At 33.8% G+C, this 22,906-nt stretch overlaps 2 long non-coding RNA genes across 4 annotated transcripts; one reads left to right on the top strand and one right to left on the bottom strand.

Moving 5' to 3' along the window:
• Positions 1-4,550: 4,550 nt before the first annotated feature.
• LOC128236131 (uncharacterized) lies at positions 4,551-18,232 on the bottom strand. 3 transcript variants are annotated; one of them, XR_008261262.1, is made up of 11 exons: positions 17,216-17,422; positions 16,585-16,701; positions 15,944-16,043; positions 15,199-15,309; positions 14,852-14,924; positions 12,455-12,638; positions 12,046-12,124; positions 10,566-10,796; positions 8,477-8,593; positions 7,149-7,255; positions 4,551-6,713 (listed from the first exon to the last, which is right to left on the bottom strand). It is a non-coding gene; the product is annotated as an uncharacterized LOC128236131 (long non-coding RNA). The 3 variants fall into 3 exon arrangements; XR_008261261.1 differs by lacking the exons at positions 15,199-15,309; positions 17,216-17,422 and adding an exon at positions 18,192-18,232 and having other exon boundaries at positions 14,852-14,929; XR_008261260.1 differs by lacking the exon at positions 15,199-15,309 and having other exon boundaries at positions 14,852-14,929.
• Positions 16,358-20,609, top strand: LOC128236133 (uncharacterized). The gene is made up of 2 exons (XR_008261263.1): positions 16,358-16,624; positions 19,954-20,609. It is a non-coding gene; the product is annotated as an uncharacterized LOC128236133 (long non-coding RNA).
• Positions 20,610-22,906: the final 2,297 nt, after the last annotated feature.

Genomic DNA, 22,906 nt, shown 5'->3' with positions numbered 1-22,906 from the left:
AATTCTTTAACCCAAAGAAAAAGTGTAAAAATAGCCTCATGATGATTTCAATATTTAACCTAAAGAAATATAACCTCAAGCAATAGTCACTGTCGCTGTCGGTGCTTAAACCCGGTAACCGGTATCAAAATCACGACCGTCTGATCACAATGTGCAAAAAAACTTGAGCAACGCCCAACTAAACTTATTGTTGCTATTGAAAGAAAATGCAGATGGTAATAGCAACAAAAGCAGAATGGCGGTGTCGGGATTTTTAAAACGGATAGAAATGGACAAAGGTCACGTAGCAGGTATGATTCTGGGCAGGACTTTGTGTTGACATTTTAAGATGGTTTGAATCCTATCTTTCCGATAGAAAGCACCTAGTTGATGTCTCCGGTACACATTCTACTACTGCTACTATTACATGTGGAGTTCCTCAGGGTGCCATACTAGGCCCTCTTTTATTTTTGATTTATGTTAACGATACATGTATGTCAGCCGTGGTTAAAAACAAGCTCGTGATAAATACGCTGATGATTCTAGCATACTTGTTTCAGGTAAATGTAAGTTTTATGTGGAAACATCATTGAAAGATGACATCATGGCATCTTGTCAGTCAATGGTTGGTTGATAATAAGTTGTCACTTCATTAAGGCAAAACTGAGTCAATTTTATTTCGGTCTTAAAGGGGCTATCTCACGTATGATAAAATAGCAAAAAAATTAGAAAATTGTCGAAATCTGACATAAACTTGGCATCGATGTGTACAATGCATTGAAACTTACTTACTAAAGTACCACATAGTTTACAATGTATTTAAGTTTAGCAGTTATTTCGTATTTTTCCATATCTTTTTTTACTGGTATGTCTACCAGGTAGTATTAATTCCTTATGCGTGATTGGCTAGTCGGTGTTATCACATGATATTACCGAGGTAGCTTTATAGCTTAATTATGTCACCCGATTAGAATAAGCTTTTGTGGCTCAGTGAGTAGGACGCTGGACTTCAATTTTGGCGACGCGGGTTCGAACCCGGTCTCCGACACAATTTTTAATTTACATGTTGGTACTTTTTTTACAATTATGTTATCAAAGCGTAACACATTCTAATAGATAATTGTCCTGAGATTCGTTACAGAAAAAAACTTTTTTGGTGCCAATCTGTGGCACAGTCCCTTTAACATAAAATATGGTCAAACTCAACACTTGATATTACATGTAATGGTACCACTATTTGACCAACTTCTGCTTTTAAATATCTTGGCGCAACTATTGATCAGACCCTATCTTTTGATTCTATGGCTCGTTCCATATTAAAAAAGCTAAGGCAAGGTTAAAATATCTATATCGAAAGAAAAGTTGCCTTACAAAACACACCAAGAAACTCCTTGGCACGGCCTTAATTCAATGCCATTTTGATTATGCCTGTTCTATGTGGTATCATGGTCTGACCAAGTTTCTTAAACCAAGCTCCAAACCACATAAAATAAATTAATAAGGTTTGTTTTGGGTCTTGATTCAAGGTCTCACATTGGCCCAGAACACTTTAAATCGCTCAACTGGTTACCTGTCAACAAACGTGTACATAAACAAGATTATTCTGGGTCATGTCTTTAGAACAAAAAATGGCATAGCCCCGGATTACATGGGAGACAATTTCATCTCCCAAGATACTGTACACACACATAGGACACGGTTATTTTTCATTTATTTATTCAAAGATTTTCAGTAAAGGCATTTTATAATTATTACATACTGTCATATTCATACTATGATGTGATAATTATATATAACTCTCTCAACTTATAACTTATTATGTCTTGTCCAACGTCAAGGTACTAAGTCACAGGCCGGGTCGAATTCGTATGGATGAATGGAAAACGTAACACAAGCTTTGAATGAAAATAGGGCATTTATTAATGCCATAAAAGTGTTTTTACGAAATATGGTAAAATAAAACATAAGAGTCAATAGCATGTGCATAATAACATTTCCCGAAATACATATCTAGGTGGAATTATGTAAAGTGACTGTGATACATCTGCGGCAGTATTTATTTCAATGCATAAAGATTAACTTTTAATATAACTGTGCAACTTCGATTACAGCTATATTATTATTTCAATATGCAATGCTTCTCTATGCCATGTCGCCAAAACAAAAGACCACAATGGAAATAAGAGTTTTCTTTTTTGTGTCATCCTTGGTTCGGTGTGCCTGTCCTGGCTATTGAAACTATCATGTATGTATACTGTTATTTACTATACATGTTATTTATTTTACATGTCCATGTACGAATATGCATTCCTTACTGAAATCTATATAGCCGACCAAACCTAAAATCATTTACTAGAAAGACTAGATGTGTTTTACTTTTGGTACAGCTTCTTCGTCAGACTTGACAAAGAATTGAACTGGTTGTCGTCGGGGGTAAATATGGTAATGCCTATCTGATCCTTAATAGTGTTGTGTAACAATATGTGTCTATTTTTCAGGTATTTTTAAGGTACCGTTCATCTGCCGTTCTCTTGTTTTGGAAGGATGGCATGACTGTCGCGCAGACTGAGGGTTTTCCAGCCCCACCTGACCGTCAATACCCTTGGGGAAATGACATCTCCACAATCTCTTCACCAAAACGATTTGCCGGAGATTAAGGGTTAAAGAAGTTTTTCATCATCGGTGTTGTCATGTTTCAGATTATGGCATCCAAATATACTGAACTACACTTGTCATTATTTATTTTTTTGAAAAATAAGATTTTTTTCTCAGAAACCTGAAGAGAGCACTTTTTCTCATGACTGTTGTGATAAATGCCATTCTGAATGTGGCTGTGGGTTATGTCCTCTGTGCCTATATCATGCATTGACCATGGTGACTTCTTGTTAGCCGATATGGACATGAACGAAAACACCTACTGTGATGTTGACCCTGGTCAAAGGGATGCCAGCAAAACATCAGCATTTTGCTGACAACATATAAAGCTATTTTACCATTCAAAGGTTTGTAAACCATTGCGATGTGATAGGCTTTTTTATCCAAAGCTGTACATGATATTGCATAAAGTTTGCATTATAATTTTTTACTAAACTGCAAGTGTTTTTTTTATATAATAGAAATACAGTCAATACAATCAAAACACTATCATTTAATGCAAACTATTACAATCCTGTTGGTCTTTACCTGGTTTTAAATATGGGACCCCCAAGGTCTTGCAGAAACTGGTGTTGTCCAAACTTCATATTTGGCTCTCTTCCTTGGCCATTGGTTATAAAATTTTGACCAAATCAAAGTTGGCCAGAGAGTTTAAGATGTATAAATATTTTGGACAAGTTTGATTCCCAGCCTGAACAATTCAGTGACAACTGAGCTTGGAGCTTGTACCCAACTAAAAGTATTTGTCATCAATAATTTCTCGGAGCATGCGTGTTATCTTGGCCAGTTTTGACATAATAATTGTTTTATCTTTACTTAATTGTAATGTTAATGGACATACAATCACAAATTTAAGTATATAATTTAATGTATCTGTTTTTGGAATGATTTAAAATGAAACTGTCCTGGCTCTTCGGTATTAGTGGAACACTTAATTTTCGTTTTTATATCTTTGCAAATGACATGATTTCCTTTCTTTGTGGTTACGATTATTTATATCACAATTTTAAGAAGAAACATTCTAACCCATGTTCTTTTCTGTTCCTATGTGACATCAGGACTATTAATATCTATAATAAGTATACTTTCAGCAACATCAGACTTACAATCCCCATTGTATATGTGAGGATAGGAGGTCTAGTGTCAATGTCATGATCAATAACATATGGACTCCTTTATTGGCACAATAACTTGAGAACTGTTTAATCGAAAGCCATAAAATGGGAATGGTAGGTTGCTTTAACAGGAGATGACCTTTAGTGTGTTGTAGGTCAGTAGATCAGGGTCACTGTCAACATTGTAATGAACACTTGGTCAGCGTGCTAACTTGAGATTAGCTTGACCTATTGCTATGAAACTGCACTGTTAAGTTGCTCTTCACAATCATATAATTACTGTTGAACATTGTTATTATCTCCACATAACATGTTAAGAAATGTTGACACAGGACCATTAAAACATTTAATACAAAAGGTCCCGGTGAATAGTGTTTTTTGTCCTCGAATTAACATGTATGTAGAGTGGTAGATGGTTCTTGACCAGTACGTTTTTACCACAAAAGTAGTTTACCCCTAACAGTACAAGCCTCTTACAGATTTGGGTACATAAAATATCTGCATGGAGACCTTGGACCAAGACACTGTTATGAATGGAAACCAGAATTCTTGTTGCTACTAATGTATACGAGTGTAATAAAAGTAATTAATAAAAGTGTTGAAATCAATTGGTCTGATCTGTTGTTTTATATTACATGGCTTGCAAAATGCATTCGTTCAAAGTCTCAAATTGAAAATTAGCCAAAACTTCTAAGACTAAGAGCTAATGTAGGAGTGAGACTGCTTAACACTATTCTCTGTACTGGTATTATTCAGAAAATTGTACAAAAAATCCATTTTATATATAAAGGTTTGGTTTATTCTGACTAAATACAAATGCAATTAATCAACATCTATCATATATAATTTATGTACACTTAACAGGTTTAACAGTATACTGGTAGTAACTTGTATTGACCATACAATACAGCCTTTTGAACACCATCATATTGTCATATTTTCTGACAAAAAGAGTAATTTAATAATTCAAAATGCATATATATATTACTCTCAAGGATGTGAAAAACAAGAATAATTTACTCTCTACTGCATGTTAACTGCATGTGTGCCTTTGTTTCAATATAAGAGCGCAAGTTATAAAAATGATGTTATGCCCTTGTAATAAAAGAAAGATAAACAAACCGGCTACATAATCGGCCACAATTCAATATATAAAACATGTATGAGCTAATGTAGTGAGAACATGTAATAATGACATGAAAATTACAATTTTGGAATTAAAATACAAATATACTTTGTTATGCAGTTGTAGACACAGTTATTATTGAAAGACTATTTATAAATGTTTTAATTACAGTCTAACATATGCAAAGTTTAAAACACAGTATGACGTCTAAGGAAAAACTAGTGTGACATAGTGTGACTTTGACTTACAGGTGTATTAAGTAAACAATATCCCAAATACATCATTAACAACATGTTTTTGTAACCATCTTATCAATAAATATATAAACTCAGGGCTTCCTTTAAAGGAAGTTTGGAAGTATACTACTCCCTAAAAATGGGTTAAAACTTCCAAACCTAATTTCTTGGAAGTACAAAAACTTCCATAATTTTGAAGAAAACTTCCAAAGCCAAACGATTGGAAGTTCAAAATATCAAAACCTTGTGTCAATATTACTTATATGGTCACACATTCAATCAGTCTTGAAGTAAAATGAATTATTATAACATTAATCTGTGAATCTGGAAGATATAATTTCAAATTATTTGATTTTTAACATACTATTTAAAAATACTGGAAAAAATTGTATTAAGGGAAACTGTAACTTCCAAATTTCAATGTAAAACTTCCAATATTGATGGTCAGGAAGTTCATACTTTCAGTTTCAAATTCTTAATGGAAGCCCTGTAAACTACTGCCTATGTCATTTAAATGTTTTAGTTAGACTTTATGCAAAAGTATGGTATAATTTTAAGGTTCTCATTAGCAATAATGGTATGAACGTCACCAAATAGTGTGTATAAAACCAGTAAAACATTATTACATAGAATATTTGTTGATTGTACATGAATGAGAATGAATGAATAAATTTTGTTGTACAAAAGAGGCAGAGTTCCAATGGATTTTAATTGATCATTACCATTCATGAGTTGTTTAAGGTGTAAGAGCCTTGGTAAATTACAAAATAATGTGATGAATGGTTACTTCTAATATCTTGAAAAAAGTGACAATTCAAACAATTAAAATGACACTCTTATTCAAAATCAATACATACACATATATAACAAACATCAATTTTGACTGATAAACCTTTAACTACTTCACTCAATAATGCATTTATTGAAAATATTAATTACTGATAGCAAGATTGTAACCGTCTATTTAATAGCAGGAAGCACAAAAAATATTAAATGATTGGTGAATGATAAAAGATTTACTGTGGTCTACTATAGTCTCATAAGGTAGATATACTGTGTTTTATGCTTATTTCTTTCAAATTAAACTCAGTTTCCTTCATAAGAACCATTGTTGTTCACATTAATTTCTCCTTTTTGGAACATTAAAACAATACTATTAATTATGGTAAATCTTATTTGGGAGCAAGAGTGCATCTTGAATGAAACCCAGCAACACTTGTTTTTTACTTCTAAGATATAAAAAAGATGGCATTTTCTTTAGTTTCTTTCTTTTTTGTCAATATAATAACTTGTTTCAATAGGTATCTTATTCAATTAAATTTTCTTAAGGGGTTCTGTAACATATATGCAGCTTTATATGCAGCTTTTGTGCATCCAAAGGTCTAAATTAGTTTAAGCCTAAAATAGTTGAAGTGTAACTTGGAGTTCTTTTCCTTGGTTTTGAGTGAACTTGGTCAATGTGATAGTATTCCCTGTTTTATCAACCATGCTCACAGAATGACTTGACCACACTTTCTTCATCATCACTTTTACATGTGTGTTGAATCATTCCATTAGTCACATTCTGGGTTCTTCCAACAGCCTCCAGTGAGATTTACTAATCTGTAATGTATTAATGAATGCGATTTCTGTTGTGTATACATACACAGTGTTGATTGACACTATGCTTCCATGATGACCTGTATAAAAGCAAAGTTATTCAGTAGTGTTGTTTGTCTGTACATGGTGATTGCAAATGCACATTATTAAAACTAATATTCAGCAATAGTTTAACATTTTTTTGAATCATTTTGTCAATGTGAGCAGATAAGATATTCAATGTTTAAATCGTCTTAGTTGAGGGAAAGAACAAGGTGTTCATTCTTGCTATGCTATTTCACAAATGTCCTTGAAATGTAATATAGTCCGACAGCATCATATATAATATTTTACAATAGGATTGACCATTTTAAAGGATTTTTTTAATAAACAAATAGTTCCTGAAGGAAATACATTTTCTCCTGGAAGTCCTCAATACAGCACTGAACGCTCTCTAACCTCTCTTCTGGTATGTCCCCATCCTGTCTGGCCATCTGTGCTCTCATATTTTTCCACATGTCAGTTCAGCGCCACCAAAGAGAATGCTTTTCATCATAGTCTTCTTCCTTGAAAATCAAAAGTGTGGTTCACTTATTTTTTGCAAAACTCATCAATATTCAAGGACTATCCTGCACACTAAAAAATAGATATAACAATGGGATGACAATTTCCAAAAAGATAACATATTCCTTGACCATACATGAGCATATTACTTCATATATAAACCAATCTTCCTAAACATTATTTATGACAAGGTTAGTAAAGGTAACTTTGTTACACATTGATTCAATTGCTGATAATAGCTTTTATTCTGTTACCGTATCACAACAGTTTCTAGATACTCTTCCGTTCTGTCATATGGAATGAAGTCATGGATATGTTGTAGCATTTTTATTAGGGATGCAAACGAATGGTAAAATTGATATTCGAATATTCAGTAATTCTTACAAACGAATATTCGAATACCAAAATATATCTACAAGTTGTAGTATACTATTACACCAAATTTGACATTCGAATACCAAAAGTTTGATCGAATATTTGTTTGCATCCTTAATTTTTATCATATATATCATTCACATTGGTCTGGTTTTCTTTTTTATCAATGAAATTCATGAAGGAAATACACATTAACTATTTTACAAACTAAGGCACTTTATGATAAAACAAAATTCATCCAATCTTAAACAAGGTTCATCCATCTTTTTTAATCTGGGAAACCATATATTTAAACAGGTAAATTCAGCTGAGACTATGACATGATTGTTGCATTTATCTTTTAATCATGTAAAATGATCTATAAACAGCCTCATTCTAGCTCACATTAACAATTCTAGGCTTGTTTTGAGGAAATACTGTATTTGTCGATTTTGGGACCATCTGGTGTCTAGTCACTTTAAATCACATGTAAAGTCATATGTAGTGTCACATGTAGTGTCATATGTAGTCACATGTAAAGTCAAATGTAAAGTCATCTGTAAAGTAACATGTAAAATCATATGTAAAGTCATATGTAAAGTTACACTTAAAATCATATGTTAAGTCACGTGTAAAGTCACATGTTAAGTCACGTGTAATGACAGATAATGTCAAAAAGTCACAGAGCCAATTTATATGACCAAAGTCTCATCACGTTCACAGTTCCATTATTATGTCTTGTACGTAAGACTTGATATTCAGTAAAGAGTGGAACAGTGTGATAAGTTCTTAGTTGAATGATCTTTTGTCCTATCTCAGCTATTCTAAGATATTAGAATTCTTCAGCAGAAAGTTATATATATATATACCTGTACTGTAGGCACTGCTCGTGTAGCTTATTACATCAGCAATTGTCTCCGTGTCAGTACCTTTCTGTGGTGTTTGCTTAAAATGGTAAGCAACGTGACCTCTAAAGTAGACCATTCCTGTAAAGTATTCATTTACTATTTAACAGACCTAAATATTATGAATATAAAACTGTTTCCATTATATTAAAGGGAGTGTTCATAATATTACTATAGATTGTGCTTTGTGATTTTCAAATGTCCAAGCCAAAAACTGACGCTTTAAAGGGCTTAATGGTACACATTCATAAATTGTGCCAACTGAAAACATAACTGACATTTGATTTTAATCTCTAGGACTTACAGTTTAACTGTTATGGACAAAACCAAGAATTGTACCATGTTAATGACATTGCATGAATTACATAACAAACAAGAAGCCAATGCGGCAACACCGGATTTCTTATTTGACGATGCAATTTTGCAAACCTACGATTTGAGCTAGTGAAATAGTAATTCTAACCAAAAAGACCCATATTTATACTTATCGGAGATATCGTTCATACAAATAACCTGATCAATCATCAACAGAAACTACTCCATTTGTATGAGGAAAAATGAACATTTTGTAAATACATCAGCTTTTCTAACAAGATCTGTCCCAGAGACCTAGTTTTTGACCCTAGATGACCTACTTTATCATCTAAGATTTCATTTTTTATGGCATTGGGAAAATATTTGACCTAGTGACCTAGTTTATGATCTAAGGTGACCCATATTCACAAATGTTTAAGACAACATGTAGACAAATATTCTGACCAAGTTTCATAAAGATTTGACAAGAATTACCTGGTAATGAATTTTTATGACTGTGGAATTCTTTCTTCTAAGATTTGACCTTGTGACCTAGATTTTGACTGGGGATGACCCATATTAAAGAACTTTCAAGATATTATGCAGACAAATATTCTGACCAAGTTTCATCAAGATATGAAAAAAATGTTGAATTTGTGACGTGGAAATATTTTTCCTAGGATTTGACCTAGTGACCTAGATTTTGTCCCAAGTTGACCCATATTAAAAAATATGCGAGATATAATGCAGAAAAGCATTCTTACCATGTTTCATCAAGATTTGATAGAAATTGTTGAATTTATTACTGTGAAATATTTATTCTAAAGATTTGAACTAGTGACATAGTTTTTGACCCGAGATGACCCATATTCATATATATTCAAGAAACCATGCTGATAGTCTGACCAAGTTTGATAACCATGGGATAAAAACTCTTGATTTTATCTCATAAAATGAAAAGTTTAACGCAGAATTGTTTTAGCCCGCCCGCCCGCCCTGTTTTCGCCCGCCCGCCCTGTTTTCGCCATTCTATTATCCGTAATTTTTCAATGAAAAATCCGGCTAAAAACATCAATGTAAAAAAAAGTATTAGTAATGCTACATAGCAATTATGTTAGTCATTTGTGATTTGGTTCGGAAAAGAACAAAGCCATTTAACTGAAGTCATTTTCTCCAATGTCAATCTGTATTACATGTGAAACACACAATAGTTCTCTATCAAATTCTAGATGCTCAGTTATATTAGTGTCAACAGGTTTTCACAAAGAATGGCCCATGTGTTTTGCTATAGTGTTAGTGACAGGCAGGACAAGTTTTATTCTATTAAATTATTGTATATTAAAGCTGCAATCTCACAGATTTACCATTTTTACAACAATTTTACTTTTTGTCTTGGAAAGAGCATATTTTTGCGTAAATATCTGCAAACCAATAATATAAGATTGGTGGCAAAAAAGCAGATCGTAGATTTTCATATTTCCTTTCGAAAATTAAGGTTTTATGGCCTAAACCGTTACTAACGGTTTAAGAAAAATGCATAAAAGATCAATTTTTGAACTGAAATATAAAAATCTGCAATCTGACTTTTTGTCAACAGTCTTATTTAACTGGTTCCCATGGATTTTCGCAAAAAATGGCTTGTTCAATGACAAAAAATAAAAAAAGTTGTCAAAACGTTCAATCTGTGAGAGTGCAGCTGTAATATTTACTCTCCGCCATAAAAATCTTCAAACAATTCCAAGATTTGCAAAGGTTTTACCCTTTCTCTGTTTCGTGAACATCGGCTGAACTCTAGCTGTGATTGATCAATTGTGTCATGGTTGAGCGGCCACCGTAGTGTCAACTCACATGCCCACTGGATAGATGTGGAAGCCGTCTGGTTGATCAAGTGTCACAGGATGGCTGGAAAGTGTACGTTTTACTGTTCCTTGCGGGCATACAGCTGGCTTTAACATATGCCATCCAATCTGGCCTTCAGTTGTCCAAATATCTGAAGTGAATATAAATAAAGTACAATTTTCTATTTTTGTTAAGTGTTCGACACAATTTTAACTTCACATCAAGCAGTTGGAGAAGGAGAGTCTTTTTCCCCTGGCAGTCCAAGCAGTACAGTGCCATTCTTAATGACAGTCTGAATTGAAATCAACACATAATGTCAATCACTAACATGACTGGCCTCCCTTTGCCAATGTGGGGGGTGAATAACTTGGAAAACCATGTTTATAATAATGATAATATTATAACACTAAAAATACTATCATTAAAGGAGAGTCACTGAGACACGCAGTTTATCTTCTTTCATGATAGATTTGTCTCCCTTGCCTAAAATGTAAATTCTTTTAAAATATCTTTTATGTTACCACTGTAATATCTCCATACATTGTTAATTTGGTAATGACTATAGAAAGAAATATTTAAAAAAAAAAGAGTTGTGTAAATTCAAAACCTTGATTCCCAACTAATATTGTCTTCATATTAATAAGTGTACTCATGTTTACTTCATTTCCTCGACAGCATGCATGTTGGGACATAAATCTCCCGTTTTATGACGTTTGTTCTCAAGTTCAAGGTGACATGTTGAGGGCTTCCATTATAAGGGTAGTTCAGAATTATAGCTTATATTTTCCCCCTCAAAATGACCTCAAATTTCCAAGGTCGAAGGCTTGAAAGTAAAAAAAATCTTCCCTATAAAGATATTCCATTCCAAGAGTGAAGACAAGGGATCAAGATCTTACTTTCGAGGCCACAGTTTTGATAACCATGGAAGTAAAATGACATATTTGATTACAAAACTTTGAAGTTGGCATATTGTTTTTGCAAATCATTTAAACCTAAAACAGTAGTTTGGAAATAGAGTAAAAAACTCTCAGCGTCAATGAAACTGAACCTTTGCTTTCAGAGAAGAACTTCCAAAATTTGACGGTAAGGATTTCTTACATCCAGTTTCAAATTTTTAATGGTGGCTCTGCATGTTTATATCTTTGCTTTGTTTTAAAACTACACACCAGATCTTGGTGAAAATGTGTCTACAATTGTTAATTGACTAGTGACAATAAAAAATCAGTATTGTGCAAATGCTTTTATTTTGTCTGATGCCTATGCTTTGTCTGAACTTACAAAACTTTACCAGTATTTAGAGACAAATCTTGTTTGTACATTGTAAAATTTCTTGTACATTCATGTAGGAATGTCAAAATTCTATTAAGTATCTATAACTTAAATACTTTTTTGACAGATACCTGCAATACCAGATGTACATTCTTGTAAACGGACGGCTTTTTGGCCAGATCCCTCACTTCTCCACCATCATACTTGAACCTGTAAACACAATATTACAGTTACCAATGTTAGATGACAACTGATGTACACTCTTGTACAAGGATGGCTGTCTGGCCAGATCCCTGACTTCACCACCATCATACTTAAACCCGTAAACACAATATTACAGTTACCAACATAAGTGGCAATTTTGACACTATTTTGCCTGTTAGATTTATTGTTATGATTCTGCTATTTTTGTAGCCACTTGGGAAATAAGCCGGTAGCTTTAGGTGCTCACTCAGTGATATATATGCCATTCTTACACTGGAACAAACAGATACCCTCTATTATATAACATGCAGAATAGCAAGCACAATATGATATCACCTCTGTTTACCAGTTACACTGCTATGATATTTTCAATGCACCACACCATCAGATCTGTTGTGGAGACACCGCACATATTTCAGATACTGTGCCAGGGCATCAGTAGATTTCACACAAACCGTAACGCAGTCAGGGAGGGTGACCTTATGGCGCTTGCTGTTGAAAACCTGATGGTACCTTCACTCTGTAAAGTCAAACAAGAATAAATAAAGTATAGAGTAGAGAATTCAACAACTTGAGACTGATATCATTTCTGCAATACATAACATATAAAAGGGCATATCTTACACATGATTTACCATTTAATACAAACAAATATGAAACCAGTTTAGGAAAGTTATAATGTGATCCTTTGTTGAGCTTTTCGATAACAAGTTTCATAAAATTTTGTATTAAATGGCGATGAATGTAAGATTAATTTATCATACGCCACATTCGATGGTAGAAATGAAACTTTTTTGTTATTTTTTGGTATAAAGTTTAGTGCTTAATATACAGGCAAAAACAAATTCAACTTAATTATATTACACTAGTGCTTATCAGTATATATGAAAATATGTAATGGTTGTCTTCCACATGAAGCAAGCAATGTGCATACGACAAAGATGTTTGACAATTTTGATCACTGCATACAGATGCAGTCAAAACGATTAAATGCCCGAGGAACTACAAGTGTATCAACAAACAGTCAGCAAATGTAGACTTAAATGCAACATCCCTGATTCCTCATCAAATTTTACAGAAGTGCTAAAGATAAAAAAGTAAAAAAAAAACAGCTCAACATATTAAAAATCCAGATTATGAGCAAGCCCAGAAAACAATTTACCATTATAGGGCTTGTAAGTTCACAGACTGCATACATTTTCCTTGATAAACTTATTAACCATCTACCCTAATGTTAAAAAACAAACATTCAGGCAACATTTAACAGGGTTCTCATTAAGAACTGACAGCTGGCCAAAATGGAGAGTTCAAAAGGCAATTGTGCTGGTTCAAATTTTGCCTAGGTTTAGGTTTCATTATTTGTTGTTATTGCTGATAATTTGTGTTATTATAAATCACATTTGGTCAACTTAATGCAAAAACTCAATAACTGCTTACTTAATATACAGTACTTGAGCTCTTGCACTACGGTGTAGCAATGATTCTTTGCATAGTACTTTCATTAAGTTATATTCATACTCTACAGGACTTGTATCCACTGTGTTATGCAGTAAAAGTGCTGAATGATTGCAAACGGGTTGGGTATGTGTCACAAAAGCCAATTAAACTACCAGTACAATGTATTTATTTTTCATAGCTTGAGAGAAACAAGCAAAAAAGTAACATATATTTGTCAAACATGCCTAAAATGCTGGATATTTTTTACGTAACCATTAAATATTAAAGCAATAGTGCAAATTTATACAGTTTGAGTGAAAAAAATATATCAAAAGACCCTTCAAGACTCTGTTCACATATATGACATTCTTACCATCTGGTGCGTGCATCTTTCAGCTGGAGGTAGGTAATTTATTAAGACAACGCTCACTTAATAACTTTCACTACACTTGTTTTATTTTTTATGCATTACAAACTCATGTAAGATCCTATATGGACACTCAGTTGACGCAGTCCTGAAATCACACTTTAAAATGAATAAACCTGATCCTTACACTAGATTTTGGCATCAAAAACTTTTAACAAACCCTACTATATAAAATCAAGCATTTGAGCAAGTCAGTAAAGCATTTTACAAGTGCAGGGCTTGTGTGCTTGTGCTAATTTCGATCACTGGTGACCCTTTGCACATTTTGAGTAGAATAATTCATGGGGTCACATACATGCCATATTTCTGGAGACCATTCCAGGGGTTTGTTCAGAAAGGCTGAAAATTCAGGGGGATTTTAATAGAGTTCAAGGAAAATCCTTTAGCAGGTCTAAGTGGGCAAAATATCAAAATAATAAGACGCAAGGACAAAAAAAATGAATTCACATATATTTATTGCCATGATAACCTTTCAAAATTACTGTAATCACTTCTTGTAAAAGCCTGCAATTAAATTTCCTTAAGGCGTTTATCAAAAATAAACATAAATATTCATTGTAATTCATGGTCAATTTCTTTCACATGGAGTTGTCTGTTTACATTCAGTTTCGCTCACAGACTGTGGTTTCACTATTTGTCATCATTGTCTGTTGTAAAATTCCCCCCCCAAAAAGATAAAAAAAATCGCTGGGATTTTTCCCCCACCGAAGGGATATGGCATGTATGGGGTGGGTGAATGCCAGAAAGTACCAAAACCTATTTTTCTAATGTTGCTTGGTACATTCACAATTATTATCTTTGATGCTAAAAATATCAATATGCAGCTTTTTTTACTTATAAAAAAATATGTGGCATAAAAGAAATTTTACCTTAACTTTAACTATTTTCAGTGTGCATAGTCTCTATGAGGACACAATGCCAGGTTGCCATTTACTGTCTCAACTGTTCTGAAAAAATGAAAAGAAATAAAAACATGTAAAGTGCAAATATAACTCTTTAAATGTGTTTCATTGCAAACATGAACAGCTTTATCTTCATTCTTGTGTCTTAACGTTTTTCGAAAGTTCAACAACAAGTAAATGGTGTCAGATGCTAGTGTACAAATTTAAATATGTATATATTAGCTCAATTTGACTTGACTCTCAAGTCAAATTACGATCACCCTAATTAGTTTACTACTGTGTTTGATAAAATAGTATATTGAATCCAAGCCTACACAAAAAAATTGTCCAGGGTAATCATGCGACTAGTCTATCCATCCTGCATGCATTTGATTAACAGCTCCATCTTCAATGTCTGCATTGATGTTTGCCTGTCTTAATATCACCTATAATGATCATCAAAAGTGAGACAGTTTTTAGGTACTAAGCCATACATATTTTTGATATAGACTCTAAAATCTTAAATTGGTTCCAATTTCAAGGTTAAAATATCACTGACTTAAAGTGAACTCATTTAACTTCTATATGATCACTAACATTGAAGAATTTATGTTGAGTGAAATTTAAACAAAATGCCTGTTCCAATAATAATACATCTTCATAAGATCATATCAAACTCTTAGGTAAATGAATACAGTCGAACCCTCTTGGCTCAAATGCGCTTGGCTCGAACTCCTTGTGGGCTCAAACTCTATGAAAAGGACCTAATTCTTTACACTGAACGTTAAACTTCCCACTTGGCTCAAAATTTTGAAGGCTTGAAGTATCTTTACAGGTCCCTGGGAGTTTGAGCCAATGAGGTTCAACTGTATGTTAAAATGCGACTGAAAATGTTCTATTGTGCCAAAACGCTATTAAAAATTGAATTATTTTAGGCATGGATTTACAAATTGCTGTTCAAATTAGTATCTGTCAGTTGCTGTGTGAGTTTTGATGATTTGTAAATGTAAAAAAACTAAATTTCAGCAACACAGATAAAAAAGAAATGTTGCCATCATAAAATCGTCCTTTTTTTAGTACCAGCGTCCATATGCAGGCTGTAATAATGTACTCTCAGTCTGTGGATGTTACATGTTGTGTCACACATTGCCATATTGCGGATCCTGGTCCTTTACAAGGCCTGAAAAGCAGAGAAATTTACCCTTCTGAATTTGGCAATGAAAGAAATTGAAAGAACAAAAATTCTTTTCAACAAAATGACAAAGTACCGGGTATATGACACTGCACTAACTCATTTTTGCATTTTTATGTTGAAAGAATCTGTACAGTACTATCATAACATCTTTGTGAAAAACTTGTGAAAATATCCTTATTCTTTGTTCGCTGACATTAGTAACAATAGCATAATATTCGTCCGCCTTTTGCTGCAGTTAAAGTGAATCGTACTACGTAGTGGCCAGTTTTTATTTTGTAATTGGTTGCACTTCATTGTAAGAAGATACAGAAAATAAAAAATGCACAATACCCAGGAAACAAATTTGAATGCACAACTTTGGAGAATAACATAAATGACATTGATTATGTCAACATTAAAGCAGTAATCAAGCAGGTGCTTGAACATATTCTCGATTATATAATGAGTTTGGAGAAATCTTAATTTTGATTCCTAAAATAACACTACATTAACTATTATAAACATCATAACAGCAAATGGAACATACTCTCAACTTCACTGGATAAATGCTGCTGAGTGGGACGACTGTAAGTTGAAGTTCATTTATTGTGTCGTCCATTCTTGCAACTGCCTCGCTAACTCACTTTCTCTGTTCATCTTGGTTCTGAAAGCAAATATGAATACTTATAAATTATGTAAACTGTTTTATGATTTATATATAACTTGTAATTTAACTACTATTATAATTATTATCTAAAGGTTATCAAATCTCAGATGTCCATGTATTTATATTGGGCTTCATTTCATTATATAAGAAGATGACTCATGCCATTCAAATTGCCATTATTGGGAATTTTCACATGAAGATGTTAGAAATTGGGAAAAAAGTCAAGAAATCACAGCAAATTTAACAAATAAATAAACATATCTGATAAAGCTGTAGGGTGTTTTTTTTCAAATTTATTAACAAAGTGCCAATTTCTTTTTATAACTCTCTGTCTAGTTTTTGCCAAGTTGAACTAATTTTACAGCTCCAAGTTGGGGAAAATATACACTTCTGGCATTTCCAATCTAGTAAACAAGCAGCTAAAAGTTAGCTTAAATGAAACCTGATATAAGACAGACAAACATTTAAGTTTCATATAAATAAATAATAACATATAAAATGTTTTGAATACCCAACTTATTCCTGAAAAAAATAGTAGTGCGGGGAATTTGACTTTTGGTCCAGCCAACCCCGGCTAAAATCCCGCCCTGCGGTGATGAACTGATGGTAAATTCCCCAACTAATGCCCTCACTACCAAGGGACCTAAGGAAAGGCCCCTTTCCCGCTATATTTTGCCAAAGACAAAAACCACCGCATTCACCCCGCACTTTGGGGCCACCTGAAAGGTAAAAACACGGCCATTTCCCAGTCTATCCCTGGATATGGGTGGCCAAGGTTACAATTGACTGGTTCATAAGACTGCTAAACAATAAAGAAATCTACAATGATTTTATTCAAAATAATTAAGCATTTTTTTCAAAAGCCTAAAGAGCCATACCAGTAGTTTGCTATTCAATCATTATAACTGACACCTTGTATGAGTAAGAAACAGCTGCTCTGTTAGCTTAATCGGTAAGAGCACCATGCTTGTGTTCAGGCGGTCACATAGGTCCTAATGTACAAGCACTTTTCCTACCAGATTAAATTCACCGAGTCTGGCGTAAAAAACAACAGGGTTGAGTATATTTTGAATGTGTTAAGAACCCACTGCTCGATTATCACAATCAGTTAGAGCATCTGAACACAGTGTGTTCCGGATCATGAGTTTGAGCCCCATCGACACCAAGTGCACCCTTAATCAGAGGATTGCTATACTTCCATGACCTGCATGTAATAAAGCAACAACTACAAGATAAAAACGTTTTATTTTTATATATGATCTTGATTATGTTGCGTCTTTTATTTTATCTTGATTAAGTTGCATGTAAACTGAAATTGAAGTTGTCGCCGTTGTTTCCTCGATATGTCACTCGCTCACAGGTACCACAGGTTCATAAATATCTGTATTAAATAATGGTAGCCAAGCAGTGAAATAAAATGTGCAAAGAACATAATTATAAGAGTGGACTATCGAGATACAGCTGAATAATGAGAGAAAGTCATGTACTGTTGTTATCCGAATTTGCCGCCGGACGTCTTCGATTTTATCTACGGACCCAACGAAAAATTACCTCAAATGCGTACACCGTTGACAAGAAAATCCAGTTTAATATGCGGTTATAAGCGGTACTCAAAAACTCTCAGGCAGAATTATCGTTCTTTACATCTTACAAGTTTTTGCCAAATAAACTTATTTTTGCATAGAAACATACCAGCGCACCAAATTTTATGCGAATGTAACGTCATTTCGAGAATTATCTCGTTGAATGTGTGTCCCAGCACTATGCGCAATGACGTTTGATTTGAAATAAAGGCTAAAAAAACCTAAACGTTATTTCACTGGTTAAAACAGTGAATTTTTACTGTGAGTTCACTAATTAATCTCCATTAAACCGGAAAGCATACAATAAATGTATCCATCGATACTTTTTTTCCACCAGAATCCCAATTAAGAGTGTATTTTTTCAAAGTCTTTTTCAGGTGGAGTGTGTTTGGCCCGAAGCCTTTTGTATTTTGTATGTTAATACCTTGTTAAGATTTATTTTACATAAAAACCTGTGTATATTGCTTTAGTTGCTTTTTGTGTTAGCCATTCTCATGCACCAGAGGTTCGATCGTGATAAAATCACTCAGGTGAAAGGTACGTAACTCTGGTGAACGAGAATGGTGTTAGCTTGCCTTTCAATACTTTTAGTAATACGATGCATGTATGCTTGCATAATACCATTTTTTTAACCATTTACCAAACACGCCTGTTATGCCTTTCTTTCAGTGCTACAGAAACGTTATTACCACATGTATTATGGTAATAGTGTCAATTGCTCACATCTAGTGTCTATGTTCAGGAACTGCCAGTGTGTTATAAAAAAAGACTTGTTTTAAAAAGTCAAAGTTTATGTCATTTTAAGTTTCAGTATTTAAAAACATAAAATATGTGTCCTTTCATACATGTGTAGTTGTTTTAAGAGGTAAGCACATTTTATGGAATACAATTTGATCATGTGAAGGCTTAAAGGACGCAAAAACACAAGACTTGTTGAATTGATACCCTGGAATTTTTTGAAACAGCACATATTCGTACTGACGGAAATTACTATTCATATTTACAATATTCCTTCGTTAAATTTTCTCAACTAATACACAAAAACTTGTTGCAAAGGATGTATTTGTTACACTTGTAAACGAATGCATCTTAATACCAAATAAAAAAATAAATCTGAAATGTTATATGATTGTCGACCTATCCATCACTTTTGTGTTGCGCGAACCCTAAACTATTTGTGATTACACTAGCACTAAAGGTATTAATTCAGATAACTATTGTATTTTGCAAGAGCTTGTTGTACTATATACATGTGTTAGTTGTGTATAAGTGTACTGTGCTTAATGTGTCCATATATAGCGAAACAAGAGAAGGTCGCATCCGGCGCGACCTACCTACCCTCTAAAATCGTCCAAGTTTACTTTTTTTATTTCATTAGGAGAACAAAAGTAATAAACAGGCCCAAAATGCACCATTTCAGACAAGAAATTGTTAAAATCTTGAAGGGGGAAATAGCCCTAAAACCCTTGCCAAGCCTAATATATTTCGGTTCTGAGAGAGAGGCACAAGTCAAAAACCTACGCCCCTAAATGTCACCCCACCCGGTCTAACGTCAAAACCTGGAACGGACATGAAACATGTCATCTAGGACAGCTACAATGCTGGTTCATGCGTCGTCATTGTGTTTTGAACAACTGAAAATTCTTTATCTATTTTATGTTTTCAGGAGCGGACAAGCGGCTATCCACATTTGCCCACTTTAAGACTACGCGTGGCCTTGAAGGAACGAATATGGTGGAAAAATACGATGCTCTGCACGTTTTACCGATGTGGTTGTAACAAACAAGTTCGGGGTCAATTGATCAGATGATGAGTTCTGGATCGCACACAAAAATGGCCCTTGACCCTTTAAGCCATGGCGTGTGGCATTGACCTTAAGCGAGCCGATACTTTCACTCAAAATACCACCTCGAAGTTGTGAATATGTTGCCATGAAAAATCAATATCCCAAGAGTGACTCTAGGGGGAATCATATGTGACGGACGGTCATCTGGGATAATGATTACCTTTTCGGAAGCACAATCAAGTTCACGATTACAACTTTTGCTAGGGGACATCAATTCAAACAGATTTTCAGATCCACGTAGTTTGAGTTCTTTCCCGTCCATCGATCACGCTGGGTGTGTGTACATGATCAAGCATCGATCAGGAAGAAGAATTCGTAACCGGGGACCATTACGAAATAGCTGAGACCAACTTTCTTGTTTATTGACTCCAAATAAAATGACTTGGTGCATTATAAACGCAAATGAAAACCTTTTTTATTATGTCAAATGATTTTGTAACAAATCGTATAACTATGGAATAATTTGATAAAATTTTGTTTTTTATTTTCACTAACACGTTTGAACTGACCCCTAATTTAAAATTTGAGTTTAAGTGAACATTTAGGTGGTTTTATATCTTTACATCCCCATTTAAAGTGCTACTTGAATGTTGACAGGTCATATACCTGATTTAAGATGTTATTGTTATTGCATACTTGAGATAGGAGTGGGGGGTTTTCAGTAAACGTCCTGGTTGTGAGAGCTTCCTTTTCACATGACAAATCATTTTAAAGATGCAAATACAAGGATGTGACTTGAATACTTAAGAGCCATTGACATCATTTTATTAGGTGATATATTTCATGATATGATTATAAGTAGGCACAATGCTTCAGGAAGAGTTTTGGTTAGTCTATGTTATAAATAAATAGCAGGCACTATTTGTTTCAGGAAGAGTTTCAGGTATTATAAGTGCAGACGTGTTGTTGACGTGTTTTAATTGTGTCTTATCTTCAGATCAAAACAAAATTTAAATTCTATTAAAGGCACAGAGTTTTCAGTCATGTTCATTACACAATTTGTTTGAATAAAATCAGGACCCAATATTGCTACACCGTAAAACTGGGTTTACCAATTGTTATACAATTCCTGATGTTTGACTTCATGCAGTTATATTCAGTTATTTACACTCCTACTGGTCTTCCTTAGATAAACGTATATCTGTTCATTTCCTGTTCAATTGCATTATATTTCGCTGAACGCAAACATATCTTCGAAAAAAAACTTTGGAATACAAAAACGACCTTTGTAATTGGGCAAATGCCGTTTTTGATCGAGGTCATCGGTAAAACAAGTGAAGCCGTGGTAGCCGCTGCTGTGGAAACAGCCGATTTTTTTACTACTTTCAGACCTTTTCAACATATTAGTTGGATTATTCCACAGAAATTATGCAAATAAATAGTGTTAATATAAATAATGCATACTTCAGAATTGCGATTCATTTATGTATGACCATATATTACCAAATGATTTCATGCCCCATAGACCGCAATGCTAAAACATTAAATCTTTAAATAGTGAGCGCAGCATATGTCCTTTCCGCATGTGGTACATTAACAATGTATGTGCATGACTACGAATGGAAGATATTTGTTTCCCACCCCGTACCTAATGGTAAGTCTAATGGTGGAGCATAACCTGTGAGAGCGGGAAAAATGAAAATCGTATAATATTAAAGATCAAACAGTTTTATTCACTACATAGTTCTAATTTCTATTTATAGCTTTACATACTGGTTAACGCACCATTTAAAAAATCAACACTAGCCTCCATAATAAACACTTGTAACTGTTGAACGGTTACCTAAAATAGGGCCTACTAATGCCCTCCTCTAATTAACTAATTAACAGAAAAACACTATTTTCGTTTTATATCGGTCTCCGTATATACTAGTGCTTTGATAAATTCAAGATTCGTGTCATTTAAATTTAAAAATAAAACATAGCTTTATTTAACCTTTGTAGCGATTTTAAAATGGTAGTCTTTAGATTGACAATACGGACCGTCTCAAAACATTATTTTCCAAAGAACCGTAATTAAACATTGCGACAGTCAAGTCTCTTTTGGAAACTGTCAATGCCTCACCATATCTATAATGATGCTTTTTGTGTGTTTTATTTTACTAAGAATCATACGTTTATACAGAAACCGTCATCTAAAATTATTCACAAACTGTTTGAGCCGACCCCTTCAAACTCAAAGTGTCGTCTGTCCACAAAACTGTATAAAACTGAAGATCACTTCCTGGTCCAAATATGCGCAATCTACCCGTATCCGGATAACAAAAAGGTCATTGCCGAAAAAGGAGGGGGAAGTTCACATGAATGAAACAAGAAGATATTAACATATATGGCCTACATTTAATGTCGGGTGATGTTTCAGGTATAAGACCGCCAAACTTCTCAGGTTACAAACCACCAAAGCTAGACCTGTGCGTTTTGACACCGCTTGAGAATACTGTAACTTCGATACTTACTCCATATAGATCTACGCCATTTCGTTTAATTAAGATGAACCTAACGAATGTATAACATTGACCAGTATCACTTTGAAAGACTCCAATATAATAGTAGCTCTAAATTTAGCTTTTTGGCCAATTTAACCTCTCCGCTACACACCAGTTATAGTTTTGGTTAAACCCTTCATAATTATATCATTGTTATAAATTCTTTTTTTACTCAAATTATACTGAACCCTTTGAGAGTTTATTTTATCGGCCGTCTGAACGATTTATCCAGTAAAGTAAGACAGATTATCTTTCAAGGGTAAACACAATGAGTAAAGCGATAAGAT

This window comes from Mya arenaria, chromosome 5 (assembly GCF_026914265.1).
Source record: "Mya arenaria isolate MELC-2E11 chromosome 5, ASM2691426v1".
NCBI lineage: Eukaryota > Metazoa > Mollusca > Bivalvia > Myida > Myidae > Mya > Mya arenaria.
This window is presented reverse-complemented; position numbering and strand designations above follow the sequence as displayed.